The following is an 18,630-nucleotide window of genomic DNA, read 5'->3' on the forward strand; positions in this document are numbered from 1 at the left end:
CATTTAGAATGTATGATTGAGCTTCTTTGAATGTGAGAATTGTTTTATGGTCAAAGAACTAGGAAATATGTAAGAGGACACTGGTCATTTATAACCTGGATAAGTGTTTATGCCTATGTAGGATATATGGACCAGGGTTCATGTAGGGGGAGGACTATTCCCCACCACATACATGACCACCCCTACCAGCTGCTCATTGGATGTACTGGTGACATACAGTTCTACACTTCCTAGTTGAAAAAAAAAAACCGAAACCACATGTTTAAAAGCTCTCAGATGGGGCTGGGGATTTAGCTCAGTGGTAGAGTGCTTACCTAGGAAGCGCAAGGCCCTGGGTTCGGTCTCCAGCTCCGGAAAAAAAGAAACAAAAAAAAAAAAAAAAGCTCTGAGATGAGTCACAGAAGTAATGTTCTTCTGAGAGGTACACTCTGAAAACAAACGCCAAACCATTTTATGGATAAAGTTAAATGGCTCAAAATTGAGCATGAACAATAAACTACATGTCCAAAAAAAGCACTGTGGTAAACTATCAACAAAGCCACAAAGAGCCAGCCAAATTACTGGGTGCAGAAGGTAAGAATGTGACTATTAATATTATTGAAATTAAAGTGAATTAAAATGTTAATAAGGAATAAGAAGCCATCAAAATGATGAAATATCTATATTTGGGACTCAAATATTAGACTGTCATTTAAAAAAATAATTCATGGGTTGACCAATTAAGAACCAGCAAACTAGAGGATCTAAAGATTTTTCAGCATGGAAAAGCGAATAAAGGAAGACCTTAGGAGCCAAATTATAGATGTGTAGAGAATAAACAGTAGGTATATCATATAGCTACTGTATATACATACATATATATACATATATCTATATATATCTATATAGATGGAATTTATGAAAATAGTAACGGGGGATTGATATTCGAATATATGAGAATGTCCCAGAACCAATGAAATGTATATATCCTTATATTCAGGCACACTCATAAATCCCAATTAGGATACAGGAAAAGAGAGATATAAGTAGACACACAGAAGCCCAACCACACCAAGTCAATAATTAAGTTCTAAAAGTATAACAGAGAACAGACATGTTAGTAACCTGACCAACCACCATTAGACCAATGAATCTCATAGAATCAAGAAGAATATGGATGGGGTATTCTTAACAATTATCTTGCAACTAGATTTGTAAACATTAAAATTATCTTTCAAGAATAATATGGATGTTGGTCAAAGAGGTCCCAGAGAACCCCCAAACTGAGCAGAGTTTTTCAAATGCTATTGATTACCCATTACAAATTGACCTTAAGATAGTGTTACTGAAAATTCAGCATACTTAGGGCATAGAACATCTTCATGTAGAAATCTAAATGATACTCAACTAGAAGTTCCACTCCCATAAATCAGTGACTTGCTCAACCTTATTGTAGATGGCAATTAATGTAGAGCACTAACTAGACAATATGTGGAGTGTGAAAGACCTTAGAATACTTAGTCCTGAACGGAATGTTTGTATCACAATCCTCCATGCCAGGCTCAGAGATCTATGTATAAAAGAGGATGGAAACATACTCAGACCCAGAAGTGATGGACAATTCTGAGGAAACTGTTTTCCAGACACAACAGGACAGATGCAGATATGAAGTAAAAAGACTTAGCAATATATGTATGCTATGCACAATCTCACGCCTGAGAAAATCTGAACACAGAGGATGGGAAATGGGCTCAAAGTCCAATACGTTTTTGCAAACAATAGTTATCTAGAAGAGGGAAAATCTGCCTTCTTAAATGACAGGGCAATGGGTATATCAGCCGTACTCCAGGGTGAGCCCCATACTGAGCAGTAGTAGCCAACACAAATCAGAATCCATGTTTTTAGTGACATTTTTTTAAAGGCAGAAAAAGATGAAACTGACTGAGTAGGTGTGGTGGTTTGAGTATGTATGGCCCATGGGAAGTGGCACTATTAGAATATGTAGTCTTGTTGGCATAGGTATGGCCTTGTTGAAGGAAATGCATCACTGTAGGGGTGGTCTTTGAAGCTCTGCCTACTGTAGAAGAGATCTTCCTTCTATCTGCCTTGAAGATAGTCTTCTCCTGTCTGCCTTTGGATCAAGAGGTAGAACTCTCCGCTCCTTCTCTAGCGCCATGTCTTCCAGGTTGCTTCCATGTTTCCTACGTCGATGATAATGGACTAAACCTCTGAACCTGTAAGCCAGCCCCAAAGAAATGTTCATAGCAATAGAAGCCTTAACTAAGAGAGTAGAGCTGGGGGAAGGTCTTGAGGGAGTTAGGTGATTGGAAAGAATATGACAAGGGTATTCTGTAGGAAATTTTCAAAGAATAAACAAGAATTTCTACCTATAAGACAAGAAATTAACGGAATGACTGTGAGATATACAAATAGATGTCTTTCCAGAAACTGAAAACTTGAAAAAAATTACTTCCAGCAGTTTCTTGCTGAAAGGATGCCCCAACAGTATACAATGAGAAGGAAAACAATGTTATATAAAAAAATCAAACTATAAAAGTAATCAGTTAAAAAAGAATAGGCAATATGTAGGTAGATCTGAAGAAACACTGATTGCACAAGTCATAAATAGCCCATATTTGTAGATAAGAGAAACCTAAATGTTCCATAGAAGGCAAAATGCATTAAAAATGTTCTAAAAATAATTTTTTTCTTGGATTAACTGTAGTCATTATTAAACTAAATTGTTAGTTTTCTATGAAGAATACGAATTAGCTAATTATTCTGTTAAATGAATATAGCAACAAAAACTCTTTTTGATCTATCATCTATCTGTCTATCTATTGATCGATCGATCTATTTACATACCTTCTATTCATATATAAAACTATACATTGTGTAATATAACTATATAATATTATATATTTATACATTTTTAACAGACTCCCATTTTTTTCCACAGACTGCCTGAAACTCCCTATGTAGCCTGGAATGACCTTAAATTTATGGTAATCTTAGTCTCAGCCCTTCAGATTTTGGTATCTAGATACATACAACTAAACCCTACTTGGTAGACAATATTTTAACATATGGATTGTAGAATTTAGCTGTCTACCATTTACATAGACTTTAGTAGATTTGTTCAAATGTAAACAATGTTATTCTTTTAATCAATTTTGGTTTTGAAACGTTTATTTTTCATAATCCACATGCCTTATATTATGTAATACATTATTTATAAAATAATTAAATATTTCCCACATATTGGTTATTTCTAATGTAAAAAAGATAGATATGGCACACAGAATCAAAGCTTCTTTTAATACTGTTTAAGTGTATAGAAGTGGATTTCAGAAGCATGAGTTTCAGAATTATTGTTTTTATGTGATAGAGTTTTTCTGGCCAAGATTTCGACTAGTTAAGAGTATTTATATGTGTTTGGTAGGAATCCTCATGTAACTGTAGTGTGCGACAGTCCCTTTTGCAGAAATTAAGTTATATGTGTGGGTATATTTATATTCCTGTGCATGTGTGTTGCGGAATAGCTGTATAGCTACCATTTGAAAGTGCAAATTTTGATCATTATATATTAATCTGTCATTGGTAGTAGATTTGCTCACAAATTAGCCTGGTTAATGTTTTTATAAATCGAGTTGAACTGGTTTTAGAATAGACACCAATAAATATAAAGGGCTTGATTGGTAGGCATAGAATAGATTTATGAAAGAAAAAAAAATAAACAAAAAGCCAAAAACCTCCCAGATGTCCCTAAGGCCTGTGAGTGAGGAGTAGCATAAGTTGTCTTAGGTAAAGTTGGTGATACCATAAAATAGAAATGAGTGCTCCAGAACACTACCAGAGACTTAAGTGGCATTATACAGGGAGCACTGTGTGTTAGCCTGTGTCTCAGGAGGAATTTGTACTTCTGATTGCTTTGCTTTGTTACTCTCGAGAAGGTGGGTGATGACCTCACATTCTTCTATATCCTGGCTACTCACTTTTTCTTCCCCTTCAATCCTTGATTAAATCTTCTTGGCCCCCAGGAGTTCTTACTCCTTATACAGCAAGTCATGCACTTTGTCCTCTTAAGGAGTGAATTAATAAGCTTAACTCCCTCTTTGAAGAAGAATTTGGAATGCCTTTCTGGAGGAAATTAATATTCAATTACCAAGGCTGTCATTTCACCAAAGGGGAGAATAAAAGACGGCATAGCCACACTTGAGAATAATTGAAATCGAATTTCAGTTTGCATTATACTGTAATGACTCAGCCTTTCAGGGAAAAGTCTTCTGATTACTTTCTTATGAACGGGACTATACTTTTTTCTCACTGTGAATTTATAATAAAAGTTTAACATATAACTCTGTTAGGATGTGGCCTGAGTGGTTCTTGCATTGAAATTCTAGCTATAACTCTATCCATCTGTGAAATATATTGTTTAAGTTTTCTGGCACTAAGTCATACTAAGGAGAGCTAACTACAACACACATCCAACCCAAATCGTTTGTACTACATTATATTCCTGACTACTGTGGGAGTAGTAGCAGGTGGATGCAGGACATCAATTTCAGGCCTATTCCCTAAGGAATCCCTTATCAAATGTGACTTTTGCTTTTATCACTGAGTGTAATAAGCAGTCCTTGTTGCTTATCTACATAATGAAAATACTTCGCTGACGTTAATAATCTAAATGCCAAGGAAAAACTGTGGAGACAAGAAGAATAAGTAATGAACAATATAAGCATGAATGCAGAGGAACCAGAGAATTCAGTAGAATGTAAAGAGAATTAAATGCATGAAATGTAGATGTATATAACTATTAGATGCAATCATAGTTTACATTTGTTTCTCTGAAAATTTTTAATTAACCATTTACTAGCTGAAGCGATGAACTATTTTACATGAATTATCTTATTCTTAATGGAAACACTATGAAATGGTCATTTACTTTTTACTATGAGGAAGCTGAGATACAATTTGTCTCAGTAATGTCCTCCCCATCTGTACACTTATGATGTAGTTTACATGGACTCCTGTTAGTCTTGCACATTACTAATTGAAGTACTTCTTGAGCTATTTACAGAAGACTTTGTCTTAACATAATTGTTTTGTCCCTCACAAATGTCATGTTTTTTTTTTTAATTTTTAAACCAAAGTTGAAAGTTTATGCCAAATGTAATTAGTTTTCGGTAGTTTGGGTGCATGCTTAAACAATTTTCTGAAGCTGTTAAGCAAACATTGATAAAAGGTAAATTAAATTAAAACAGAATAGTTTAAAAGAATATGTCTAGGGTCAGTGATATGTCTCCATGGGTAAAAGGGCTACACAAGCATAGAGATCTGGGTTTAAATTCAAGCACCCATGTAAAAAGCTATACGTGTCCTTGAGAGCATTTGTAACCCCAGTGCTGTCTGCCTGTAGGGTATGTAGGCAGAGAAAGGAGCAATATGGCTTGGTCTAGCTGGTTGCCAGCCTAGCTCCAGACTTCGTGAGAGACTTAAGGAAATAAGGAATGGATCTAGGACACACAATGAACCCTGGCTTCTACATAGGCGTGTACATCTGCACTCACACCTGCCCTCTCTCCAAAAACCAAAACGACCTCGGAGATACAGTATTTCTACAGCCCAAATAAAAATGCACTAAGGCACTCCTTTCTGTGTACAAAGAGTTTTGTGGCAGAAAAAAACCTGTTTGTTTTTGGTAATTGCCTTAACCTTCAAAGGGATCTGATTAATAAATTTGAAAACAGATACTTTCAATTCCTCTAGCCCACTGACAAGTGTAGATAAAGAAAACTTGTTCTGTCCTTACCCTGGAGCCCATCCCTCTGTTAAACTTCTCTGTGTCGAATGTACAAATACTCTGAGGCTGAAACATAGTTGTTCTACATCATCAGTGCCTGACAGTTCTTAGCCAAACATATGTGTGACATATATGTTGAATGAATGCGTACATATGAGCATGAAGGAGTAAATATACCTCACTTCTGTGGGTCTACTAATTTTACAACTTAAAATAATTTTAAATAAAACTACATCCTTAAGAAATTTCCCAATAATTTTAAACTCTTAAACAAACTTAAGAAGGAAACAATGTTTAAAACATTTCCCAGCTATCCTTAAAGCAGAACAAGTTGTTGGAGACAAAAGAGAATTAATACAATACTCGAGTACGAATGTGAGGAGAGGGCAGAGGTAGCTGATTCCTAACACACTGGTGACAGTTCATGTGGACGTTAATAGATCCACAGCTAAAAATATTACAGGCAGGCTATTGAAGATATCACCCACAACATCATTTCAATAAAGTACTGGAGAGACAAAACTGGGAAGCCAGTGAGGGATGCAATCAGTTGCTATGCCATTTGCAGAAAATAATGTAGCAGCATGAACCAGTAGTTTCACAAATTTGTTTCCCTTTGACTTTCCAGTTCACCACTAGAATAATTGCATGTTTGAGAAGTAATAGTGTAAAAGATACCATGGGATATTGTAAAAGAGCGAGAGTTCACTTTGCCAATAAAGAAATCACTAAAGAGGAAAAGCCAAATACACCATGTGTATATCATGTGCTACTTTTTAAGGGATGAAAGGAATAAAGACATTATATGTATCTGTGTTTAGATTGCAGCTCATAGGGTAAACTCCAAAGGTCAGATGCATGCCTGGGTAGCAGGTGTTGCCTGTGAGGTGGATTAGATAGGAAATGGGAAGGAAGAATAGTGAGGAACTTGTAATGAGCCTCTCTGGTTCTATAAAGCAGGTTGTAATATAGATGTGTTTGCTGCTTCAAAATTAAACTTGAAAATTTCCAGGAAATTTTCAACATGCTGAGATGTTAGTTTAGGGCATGGAACTATTAAATTAAGTATATATTAAGTGGTTTAATATTAGATCAATACACTGCAATGTTATTTACTAATTCTTGGAAGCATCTTCAGTATGGTGCTACACAGACATACACTGATACTGCCAGTGCATATAATGCTGTAAAATTATAAACACTGGGAACATGTAAATCACATATTAACACAGATGGAGCAGCAGGCTTAGGTGTATAATGGTCCATAAAATAAGATATGATTTTGCAAAAAAAAATTAAGAAGAATTTGCAAGTCATGCATGCTAGTTAATAGTAAAAGGAGAGAAATCTAGAAGAGAATAAATACATCAGTTGATGAGAATGCTCCTCCAAAGTCAGTGGAATGGTGTGTAATTCTCCTCATGCATACTTTAAAGATAGGAGCATAAACAAGAGACAAGAACAGTGTAGCATTTGCTAAAGGCTCCGAGTAGACCCTTGCTTGTTCTAAGCATTTTGAGCATACTCTCTGAGGTCCTGTGAACCCATTTGCAGATGAAAACCCGAGGCTCAGAGAGGTTAGTTTACTTAAACCACGCGTTCTCTAGGGTTAGATAAAAAATTCCAGTCCAAGGCTCTCTATATCCAGTAAGCATTTCTGGATCACCATACCACATAACTCAATGAAACACTATTGCAACTGGAAAAGAACCTTCCCATGTCGTGTCTTTTCAAGTACAAATCTTTGCTACAGTTATCAGAGCGTATGTTTTGTGGGTGTGCTAATAATGTTCAAGCATCTCCTGATAGTAATTTAAATTAAACTGTCTTGCATATATGAATTATTTCTTTTTTACAGTAGATAAAATATGTTAATTTGTGTAAATGGTCTTCTGGGTGCAGATGCTCACACTGAAAGCAGGCTTATTTTAAAAGCCAATTGTCTTTCATTTGAAGCTTCTTTTATATGCATAGTTTATTTTTCTAATGCTGTCTCGATGATATAGGAATAATTTTAAGGAGGCATTTGTGGCTAAATGAAAGGAGAAAAAAAAAACCCTAGCTCTCTTGGCTTTAGTAAATATTAATGAGCTCGTAGAAAATCTTGTTACTGAAGTGCCGCTCTCTTTTGAGAATTTTCTGCCATCTTGGCCCTTTGTGGGCCTTGCTCCTTTGTTTCGGATTAGCATATTGGGTTGTATGTGCTATTCTGAGCCTCACTTCAGTTCCTTTGTGTGTGCTGACAGAAGGCTCACCTTGGTCTATTATGTGCAGAGTCTAGGCATCTTAATAATATATTGGATTTTGGCAAGATAAAAGCAAATCATTCAAAAGTAATTAATCTGACTCATTCATTTCAAAGCTTCCCCACAAAATGGTCAGTGTTCGGTTTTGGTCATGTATATATTGCTATAATTAACAAAGTAAAATCTGACCTTTATTAATTTTCAAATGAGAAGTTGGGAATTTGATTTGTTAATGTCAATATCCACCCACATATATATTGCATGGGTAAAATGTATTGCAGCAAATGAATAATTTGATTTAAACATTTTATTTTTATCCCAAAGATTATGGTCACATATCCATATATTTTTAAAATTACTTTTATTTAAAATCAATTGCATTGCTTTAATTGGCATTAAAACAATATAATAACTAAGAGGATATAATGTTGAGGTTATTATGACGTCAGTGAGAATCCTTTAAAATCTGTGTTACCTTATGGATCATGGATTTAACTTGTTGCTGATTTCTTATACTATGTAGAGTCTCACAGTATAAAAAGAAAAAAGGAAAAACATTCAGTGAAAGAATGTAGGGACTATAAAAATTAGCAGTGATGAATTTTAAAACATTAGATATCTTGAGTCCATATTTCACTTTTCATCATTCTAAGGCGTTATATGATGCTTACAAGAGAATTTTGGGGCAAAGCTCCATTCGTGCGTGAAAATGTAAAATGTGAGTTTACTTCACAGAATAATCTTTAATGAATATTAAAGATGAATAATTTTTATTTTTTATTTGTGTGTGTGTGAGTGGGGGGGAGAGAGAGAGAGAGAGAGAAAGAGAGAGAGAGAGAGAGAGAGAGAGAGAGAGAGAGAGAGAGAGAGAGAATGAATGAGAACATGCACCAGAGTTTGCAGAGGACTGAAGAGGGCATTGGACACCTTGGAGCTAGAGTTAACAGGCAGGTTGAGCTACCCAGAGTGGGTACTGGGAACTAGGTCCTCTCAAAGAGCAATAAATGTTCTTAACTACGGAATCATCTCTCCAGCCCTGAACCTGTGTAGTTTTAAGTGATTGAATTTGTGAAAAATTCTTACCCCCATAGTCAGCATCTAGACATATGTAAGAGATTAAGTGAAAGAAATATAGGAATCTACTAATCATAAACAATTTTTGATTCTTTGAACAAAAAGCAAATGTAAAACTATATTAGCTATAATATTTTCAATAAAAGCCATTCGTTTCTTTTTGTTTTTGAAAACCTGACAGATAAGATTGCATATATGAACCATGTCCATGCTCATCTGACAGTATATATCTATTGCAAAACAACCAAACAGAGCTAATTAATATGTGCATCATTTCTGTGTGGAAGGAAACTTTATATCCACTCCTTCCATTTGTCAGATATTGTCCTCTGTACAGACTTAAAGTGCCTTTATCTATTGTTAATCAACGCATGCCATGATTTACATTTCTAATTTTGTACATTGATAGGCCCCTCCTAAACACTCTCTCTCTCTCCTTCCTTCCTTCCTTCCTTCCTTCCTTCCTTTCTTTCTTTCTTTCTTTCTTTCTTTCTTTCTTTCTTTCTTTTTTGTATTTAGCCATGTAACTGACTTTAAGACAAGATCAATGGTCACTTAAAGGCTTAAAATGCTTTTTGCCTTGGAATTGCTCTTTTGTATCCCTGGGACCTTGAAAAAGCTTAGGTAGATTTTCTAGAGGGGATGGGGATGCTCTGTAGAGAAGCTCCATGAAAGAGCTGCCTAGTGATACCCTCCTAGACCATCAGTCTAACCTGGGCTGGAAGAGTACCTTACAGACAGACATCCTGTGAAATGCAATAAACACTTTCATAGAAAACACTAAACAATGCTGGCATCTCTGCAGTCGATATGAAGCAGAACATGCAACTTTCCCTGCAGCAGTCAGAGGAGGCTGCGCGTTGACAGGACCAGAGTAGATTTCACTTGGATCATGCTAGTGTGTTGGACACTGGTGTAGAGATTTTGGGGGCATTCGGAAAGCACCAAAATGAGAAATAGATTGACTTGCACTCTCTAGCTTAATTCATCCAGTTTCCCAATGAATCCCAAATTCAATCCTAAGTAGTGAGGTTAGTAGTTCTGCAAAAGGTTTTATTATTTGACCCTATTCTGAATACAAGATGCTGTATACTTATTACTTAATAATACTTGTATTTTAGGGACTTACATGAACATGAAAAGAGGTAGAATAACTTATGCAGTCACCCACTGGCTTTAATGGTATGGAGGCTCATGGCTTAGGGCAGGCCTACAACACTGAGGGCATGGGGAAGAACATTTCTCTAGATTTACTGTATATTGCAGCAGGGGTCGGGTGTGATGGAGTTGGGCGGTCATAGATTCTGATGGCTAAACCCTAGCAGCAGCTATTAACATCCAGTAACCATAAGTTGGCTTTCCATTCTGGTTTACTTCATCAAATAGCCCCCAGTATCCTTGTTTATAAAGAAGAGGACAGCAATTCTACCTACTCCTAGTATTGATCAAAGAAGTTTTTGAGTGTATACATTTGGAAGATAGATGGCTTAATGACAGTGGTCGGTCAGGGTCTAGCCTGGGCCTGCCTTGAGGTAGCAACGCTGCTGAGTTATGATGAAGATGGGTGACTTTCCAAGGGTTATTGAGCTAGGTCTGTGAAATCAGAGATTTAAAAAAGAGGAAACCATGGACCTATTGTTCTGTGACATATCCTGACAAATGTCAGTACAGATGCTTTCCCTCCTTGTCTTTCTGATTTGTGTCTCCATTTCCACAGCAGAACAAGATCATATTTTGAAGATACCTTGACCAGATGACTGCCAAGGACTCTCCTAGCTCTCAGATTACAGAACCGTGGCTATTCCTTTTGTCTTAGCAAGATAATCTTCATGTCCAGGGAGGTCAGCAAAGTTAACTGATTCCCTTGGGGAGAGCAACAATGACTGGGTTTACTTCACCATGAGCTCAGTCAGCTGAGATAACTGCTCAGGCTCTCCAGCTGCCCTCAGCTTCCCTCTGCCAGGAGTTGGCCTCCTCTTCTAGCAAAAGCAGCTCCCAAGGCTTTTTCTGCTGGGACCACTCCTGTTGGCAGGATTACAGTTTTTCATGCCTAGGAACCAACAAATGAGGGCCTAAAATGAAAATGGAATTTAAATACACTTGTTACTAAAATCCTAGTACATTTTAAGAGACTTTACATTTTGCTAAATAATGTGAACTAAAAGGGAAAAAAATGACTCTTAAAATATTGAAGGTTGAAGCATTTCCATTTTCTCTGCTGTAATTTGGGTTGGGAAAGGTGTGCATATACTGACTAAAATATAAGAATATAATGGAAATTACATTGCCTTTCAATGTTTAATTATGCTGCATTCTCACAATTATTTGCCAGACACCTAAATTGCTTATGGACTCATGCAAAATAATGAATCAGAATATCCCTTGTTGAAACTAGCTGGAGACCTTTGGGAATAGTTTTCAAACCACTGAGACACCAGTGTCTTTCCATCACTGGCCTGAAAGAGTTAATGCATGTTTCAAAAAGAGTCTAATGTACTGGCTAATGGTGTCTTTTCATAAGAATTACTTGGCTTTCTGGAACAGCCTTTCATCTTTCTGCTTTTTGGTTAATTCAATTGAATTTTCATCCAATCTACATTGTTTCATTCTAATTGCAGTCAACCCCTCATCTTACAAATGATTTTGTTCCAAAAACTCATTTGTGAGTTAGTTATTTGGAACTTAGAAGGTACTTTTCAATGGAAAAAAAATAAGAGCTACAAATCTTGGGTATGTTCCCAGAATAGCCCACAGAAGCCAACTTAACCCGTCACATCCTGGTGTCTATGCTACATTCTGATGTTTCCAGCCCCTGAGAATGTGCGTGAAAGTGTAGCATGCTCTGCAAAATCCTGGTGGAGAGGGCTGTGGACATGCATGAGGGCTTTGCTCTTCTTATTCTTCAAGGTAACTGAAAGCATAGCCTAGCCACCATCTAGCCATACTGGCTCTTAGGTCAAGGGCTAGGAGCTGAGGTAGAATTACTCCGTGATAAGAGGGTTAGGTGCTAGAGGTACTCAGCATCAAAATGGACACAGGGAAGACCGCAGAACTGAATGGATTGAGAGTCCTAAGAATATGGCAAGACGGATGTATGACTACAGAAAAAGGTTGAGTGCTCTCTGAAGCTGAGGAGCTCGATTTGGGTTAAAAAACCTCTGCTGGACCTAACTTAAAACTTCACATTCTGAAGTTTCAGAACTTCACAGAGTCACATTAACCCCGGGGAATTTTGTTGGCAGAGAGCTAACATATTTATGGAAATAGTCTAATTTTCCTGACTTTCTCCTCCCCGAAAACCCTCAGCAGGAGACTCTAAGTAAGGTAAAAGAGTATGGAGGAAGACAGGGTATGTCACAGATTCTGAGGCAGATATAGAAAAAGATTTCAGCCTTGGTCAGCACTGTCCTCTATGTTGTAAGGAACATAGAAAGGACACAGTTTGGTGACTGAGGAAGAAAGAATTCCCTGTAGAAGAGGTATTAGCTGAGAGATCACTCGCCTGTCTACTAGGAGAGCATCCTCATGTTAATTAATTGTCAGTATAACCTGGGATTCTTGGATCTAGATATACCAAGAAAGTTTGCATTCTGCTTGGTAAATGTTCACTGTGCTACTAAATGGTGGTAAATATAAACTGTGAAATATTTAGTTGTAGGAAGGTCACCTTAATGCATACATTTGTCCCTTATTAAGACAAATAGGACATAGAGAGCACCAGAAAACTATAAATTGAAACAAAGCAACAGACACTTTGTAACCTAGTATAAGGACAGAGTCTAGCATATATTTACATTAGATTAAAAGCTTTCCTCCTTCTGGGTTAATATTGTATCAGTTGTTCAACACATGTTCCAAACAAATTAATACCATTTTGAGATGATTTCGCTACAAAAATCTTGAGGTGGGAGATCTTTGTCTTTCTGCATTGAGTAGACTATGATTGAGAGGCAGGGGCAAAGATTGCTATTAAAAATAATTAGCATGTCTATTCTCTGTGGTTCATTAATCTCAAGAACAACAGATAGGATCTTTCTTCTTTCTTTTTTCCTTCCTTTCTTTTGTCTATCTATCTATCATTTATTTATCTATAATCTATCTATCCTTCTCTCTATACAAATTCACTATATTTGTATTTGAAAATCATCTATCTATCTATCTATCTATCTATCTATCTTCATTATATTTCTATCTATATCTATATAGAGAGCACTGATTTCAGCTCTTCTGCTATTAACTAAAAGGAACTCTTCACGCGCTTCACAGTCAACATTAAGCACAGATCTCCTGAATCTATCTTTCCTCTTTCTTTGTGCTATTGTATTGCACTGTTATTGTAAAGCAAACACTATTAAATAATCTCCCTATTTATCCAGGCATTTTCCTTTGGCTTGATGACAAATTGCCTTCAGTTCATACCACTTGTCTTGTTTCTATGACTTGTTACATTGGGTGATGGTTAGCAATTTGGACTCTATACCTTATATGTCAAACACTGGGTAATGCGAACATAACATATCTCTTACTACCTGAACTTGAGCAAGTGCTGTCTGGACCACCCAGTTCTTTCTTAATTCAGGGAAGATATGAATTACACAAGTTAGAGTCTCTGAAAGATAAATGGAGGGGAAAGGGTGAAGGAAGGAGGAAGAAGAAAGCGTGAGGAGGCAGAGCACACACAACCAGAAGCACTGTGCTTATCTTAGTCACTCTTCTATTGCTGGGAAAAGATACCATGACCATGGCAACTCATATAGAAGCATGCATTCAATTGGGTCGTTGCTTATAGCTTTAGAGGCTTCTCCTGTTATTGTCATTGCAGGGAGCATGGCAGGGTGCAGGCAGGTTCTGGAGAGTAAGCTGAGAGCTATATCCTACTCCTCAGGCAAAGAAAGGGTTGGGGGGTTGGCATAGGTTAAGATATCCCGTGATACACTTCCTTCAACAAAGCCACACCTCCTAATCCTCATAATCCTTTCTTTTTTTTTTTTTCTTTTTTCTTTTTTTTTTTTTTGTCTAAAATATTTTTTTTATTAACTTGAGTATTTCTTATATACATTTCGAGTGTTATTCCCTTTCCCGGTTTCCGGGCAAACATCCCCCTCCCCCCTCCCCTTCCTTATGGGTGTTCCCTTCCCAACCCTCCCCCCATTGCCGCCCTCCCCCCATAGACTAGTTCACTGGGGGTTCAGTCTTAGCAGGACCCAGGGCTTCCCCTTCCACTGGTGCTCTTACTAGGATATTCATTGCTACCTATGGGGTCAGAGTCCAGGGTCAGTCCATGTATAGTCTTTAGGTAGTGGCTTAGTCCCTGGAAGCTCTGGTTGCTTGGCATTGTTGTACTTTTGGGGTCTCGTGCCCCTTCAAGCTCTTCCAGTTCTTTCTCTGATTCCTTCAATAGGGGACCTATTCTCAGTTCAGTGGTTTGCTGCTGGCATTCGCCTCTATATTTGCTGTATTCTGGCTGTGTCTCTCAGGAGCGATCTACATCCGGCTCCTGTCGGTCTGCACTTCTTTGCTTCATCCATCTTGTCTAATTGGGTGGCTGTATATGTATGGGCCACATGTGGGGCAGGCTCTGAATGGGTGTTCCTTCAGTCTCTGTTTTAATCTTTGCCTCTCCCTTCCCTGCCAAGGGTATTCTTTTTCCTCATTTAAAGAAGGAGTGAAGCATTCACATTTTGATCATCCGTCTTGAGTTTCGTTTGTTCTAGGGATCTAGGGTAATTCAAGCATTTGGGCTAATAGCCACTTATCAATGAGTGCATACCATGTATGTCTTTCTGTGATTGGGTTAGCTCACTCAGGATGATATTTTCCAGTTCCAACCATTTGCCTACGAATTTCATAAACTCGTTGTTTTTGATAGCTGAGTAATATTCCATTGTGTAGATGTACCACATTTTCTGTATCCATTCCTCTGTTGAAGGGCATCTGGGTTCTTTCCATTTTCTGGCTATTATAAATAAGGCTGCGATGAACATAGTGGAGCACGTGTCTCTTTTATATGTTGAGGCATCTTTTGGGTATATGCCCAAGAGAGGTATAGCTGGATCCTCAGGCAGTTCAATGTCCAATTTTCTGAGGAACCTCCAGACTGATTTCCAGAATGGTTTTACCAGTCTGCAATCCCACCAACAATGGAGGAGTGTTCCTCTTTCTCCACATCCTCGCCAGCATCTGCTGTCACCTGAGTTTTTGATCTTAGCCAATCGCACTGGTGTGAGGTGAAATCTCAGGGTTGTTTTGATTTGCATTTCCCTTATGACTAAAGATGTTGAACATTTCTTTAGGTGTTTCTCAGCCATTCGGCATTCCTCAGCTGTGAATTCTTTGTTTAGCTCTGAACCCCATTTTTTAATAGGGTTATTTGTTTCCCTGCGGTCTAACTTCTTGAGTTCTTTGTATATTTTGGATATAAGGCCTCTATCTGTTGTAGGATTGGTAAAGATCTTTTCCCAATCTGTTGGTTGCCGTTTTGTCCTAACCACAGTGTCCTTTGCCTTACAGAAGCTTTGCAGTTTTATGAGATCCCATTTGTCGATTCTTGATCTTAGAGCATAAGCCATTGGTGTTTTGTTCAGGAAATTTTTTCCAGTGCCCATGTGTTCCAGATGCTTCCCTAGTTTTTCTTCTATTAGTTTGAGTGTGTCTGGTTTGATGTGGAGGTCCTTGATCCACTTGGACTTAAGCTTTGTACAGGGTGATAGGCATGGATCGATCTGCATTCTTCTACATGTTGCCCTCCAGTTGAGCCAGCACCATTTGCTGAAAATGCTATCTTTTTTCCATTGGATGGTTTTGGCTCCTTTGTCAAAAATCAAGTGACCATAGGTGTGTGGGTTCATTTCTGGGTCTTCAATTCTATTCCATTGGTCTATCTGTCTGTCTCTGTACCAATACCATGCAGTTTTTATCACTATTGCTCTGTAATACTGCTTGAGTTCAGGGATAGTGATTCCCCCTGAAGTCCTTTTATTGTTGAGGATAGCTTTAGCTATCCTGGGTTTTTTGTTATTCCAGATGAATTTGCAAATTGTTCTGTCTAACTCTTTGAAGAATTGGATTGGTATTTTGATGGGGATTGCATTGAATCTGTAGATAGCTTTTGGTAAAATGGCCATTTTTACTATATTAATCCTGCCAATCCATGAGCATGGGAGATCTTTCCATCTTCTGAGGTCTTCTTCAATTTCTTTCCTCAGTGTCTTGAAGTTCTTATTGTACAGATCTTTTACTTGCTTGGTTAAAGTCACACCGAGGTACTTTATATTATTTGGGTCTATTATGAAGGGTGTCCTTTCCCTAATTTCTTTCTCGGCTTGTTTCTCTTTTGTATAGAGGAAGGCAACTGATTTATTTGAGTTAATTTTATACCCAGCCACTTTGCTGAAGTTGTTTATCAGCTTTAGTAGTTCTCTGGTGGAACTTTTAGGATCACTTAAATATACTATCATGTCATCTGCAAATAGTGATATTTTGACCTCTTCTTTTCCAATCTGTATCCCTTTGATCTCCTTTTGTTGTCTGATTGCTCTGGCTAGAACTTCAAGAACTATATTGAATAAGTAGGGAGAGAGTGGGCAGCCTTGTCTAGTCCCTGATTTTAGTGGGATTGCTTCAAGTTTCTCTCCATTTAGTTTAATGTTAGCAACTGGTTTGCTGTATATGGCTTTTACTATGTTTAGGTATGGGCCTTGAATTCCTATTCTTTCCAGGACTTTTATCATGAAGGGGTGTTGAATTTTGTCAAATGCTTTCTCAGCATCTAATGAAATGATCATGTGGTTCTGTTCTTTCAGTTTGTTTATATAATGGATCACGTTGATGGTTTTCCGTATATTAAACCATCCCTGCATGCCTGGGATGAAGCCTACTTGATCATGGTGGATGATTGTTTTGATGTGCTCTTGATTTCGGTTTGCCAGAATTTTATTGAGTATTTTTGCGTCGATATTCATAAGGGAAATTGGTCTGAAGTTCTCTTTCTTTGTTGTGTCTTTGTGTGGTTTAGGTATAAGAGTAATTGTGGCTTCGTAGAAGGAATTCGGTAGTGCTCCATCTGTTTCAATTTTGTGGAATAGTTTGGATAATATTGGTATGAGGTCTTCTATGAAGGTTTGATAGAATTCTGCACTAAACCCGTCTGGACCTGGGCTCTTTTTGGTTGGGAGACCTTTAATGACTGCTTCTATTTCCTTAGGAGTTATGGGGTTGTTTAACTGGTTTATCTGTTCCTGATTTAACTTCGATACCTGGTATCTGTCTAGGAAACTGTCCATTTCCTGAAGATTTTCAAATTTTGTTGAATATAGGTTTTTATAGTAAGATCTGATGATTTTTTGAATTTCCTCCGAATCTGTAGTTATGTCTCCCTTTTCATTTCTGATTTTGTTAATTTGGACACACTCTCTGTGTCCTCTCGTTAGTCTGGCTAAGGGTTTATCTATCTTGTTGATTTTCTCAAAGAACCAACTTTTGGTTCTGTTGATTCTTTCTATGGCCCTTTTTGTTTCTACTTGGTTGATTTCAGCTCTGAGTTTGATTATTTCCTGCCTTCTACTCCTCCTGGGTGTATTTGCTTCTTTTTGTTCTAGAGCTTTTAGGTGTGCTGTCAAGCTGCTGACATATGCTCTTTCCTGTTTCTTTCTGCAGGCACTCAGCGCTATGAGTTTTCCTCTTAGCACAGCTTTCATTGTGTCCCATAAGTTTGAGTATGTTGTATCTTCATTTTCATTAAATTCTAAAAAGTTTTTAATTTCTTTCTTTATTTCTTCCTTGACCAGGTTATCATTGAGTAGAGCATTGTTCAATTTCCACGTATATGTGGGCATTCTTCCCTTATTGTTATTGAAGACCAGTTTTAGGCCGTGGTGGTCCGATAGCACGCATGGGATTATTTCTATCTTTCTGTACCTGTTGAGGCCCGTTTTTTGACCAAGTATATGGTCAATTTTGGAGAAAGTACCATGAGGAGCTGAGAAGAAGGTATATCCTTTTGCTTTAGGATAGAATGTTCTATAAATATCCGTTAAGTCCATTTGGCTCATGACTTCTCTTAGTCTGTCTACATCACTGTTAATTTTCTGTTTCCATGATCTGACCATTGATGAGAGTGGGGTGTTGATATCTCCCACTATTATTGTGTGAGGTGCAATGTGTGTTTTGAGCTTTAGTAAGGTTTCTTTTACGTATGTAGGTGCCCTTGTATTTGGGGCATAGATATTTAGGATTGAGAGTTCATCTTGGTTGATTTTTCCTTTGATGAATATGAAGTGTCCTTCCTTATCTTTTCTGATGACTTTTAGTTGGAAATTGATTTTATTTGATATTAGAATGGCTACTCCAGCTTGCTTCTTCTGACCATTTGCTTGGAAAGTTGTTTTCCAGCCTTTCACTCTGAGGTAGTGTCTGTCTTTGTCTCTGAGGTGTGTTTCCTGTAGGCAGCAGAATGCAGGGTCCTCATTGCGTATCCAGTTTGTTAATCTATGTCTTTTTATTGGGGAGTTGAGGCCATTGATATTGAGA

The 18,630-nt window shown here is 37.5% G+C and overlaps 1 protein-coding gene across 7 annotated transcripts in view; it reads left to right on the forward strand.

Annotated features, from left to right (window-relative positions):
- The window catches only part of Macrod2 (mono-ADP ribosylhydrolase 2), a 2,017,257-nt gene that overhangs the window by 677,655 nt on the left and 1,320,972 nt on the right, over positions 1 to 18,630 (forward strand). The window lies entirely within an intron of this gene.

This window comes from Rattus norvegicus, chromosome 3 (assembly GCF_036323735.1).
Source record: "Rattus norvegicus strain BN/NHsdMcwi chromosome 3, GRCr8, whole genome shotgun sequence".
In the NCBI taxonomy this organism is placed as follows: Eukaryota; Metazoa; Chordata; class Mammalia; order Rodentia; family Muridae; genus Rattus; species Rattus norvegicus.